This window comes from Poromitra crassiceps (genome assembly GCF_964638095.1).
Source record: "Poromitra crassiceps genome assembly, chromosome: 5".
Taxonomy (NCBI): Eukaryota; Metazoa; Chordata; class Actinopteri; order Beryciformes; family Melamphaidae; genus Poromitra; species Poromitra crassiceps.
Window position 1 is genome coordinate 52496867 of NC_139642.1, and position 674 is coordinate 52497540.

Consider the following 674-nt stretch of genomic DNA (forward strand, 5'->3'; position numbering starts at 1 on the left):
GTCCATGTGGAATAAGTCAGTGCTACAGTATCATTCCACAATTTGTCCCACAAATTAGTCTGAGCTACTGCCAACAAGCCAGTGTGGTCGCCACTCTGACACAGTTTCATTGTGAACTTGTACCCTTCTCGTCCCCTCTTGTCATCTCCCCGTCTCTCCTCCACGCGTCCATCACTCCGCAGTGACCTTCAGAGGTGACTTGCCGTGCGGGGACTGGGACTGCGACTGTGCCTTCAACCGTCAGCGCGGCTGCTGCTGCGTGGCCAACCAGATGTACGAGCTGGAGGAGGCCACCTTTGTCCGGCTGGTGCACAACTGGCACCAGCTGGAGAGGCTGCAGAGCGGGGTGGAGGAACTCACAGGTAAACACACACACACACACACACACACACACACACACACACACACACACACACACACACACACACACACACACACACACACACACACACACAGGTAAACACACACACACACACACAGGTAAACACACACACACACACACACACACACACACACAGGCAAACACACAGACAGGTAAACACACAGGAAAACACACACACACACACACACACACACACACACACACACACAGGTAAACACAGAGACAGACACACAGACAGGTAAACACACACACACACACACACACACACACACACACACACAGGGAAACACAC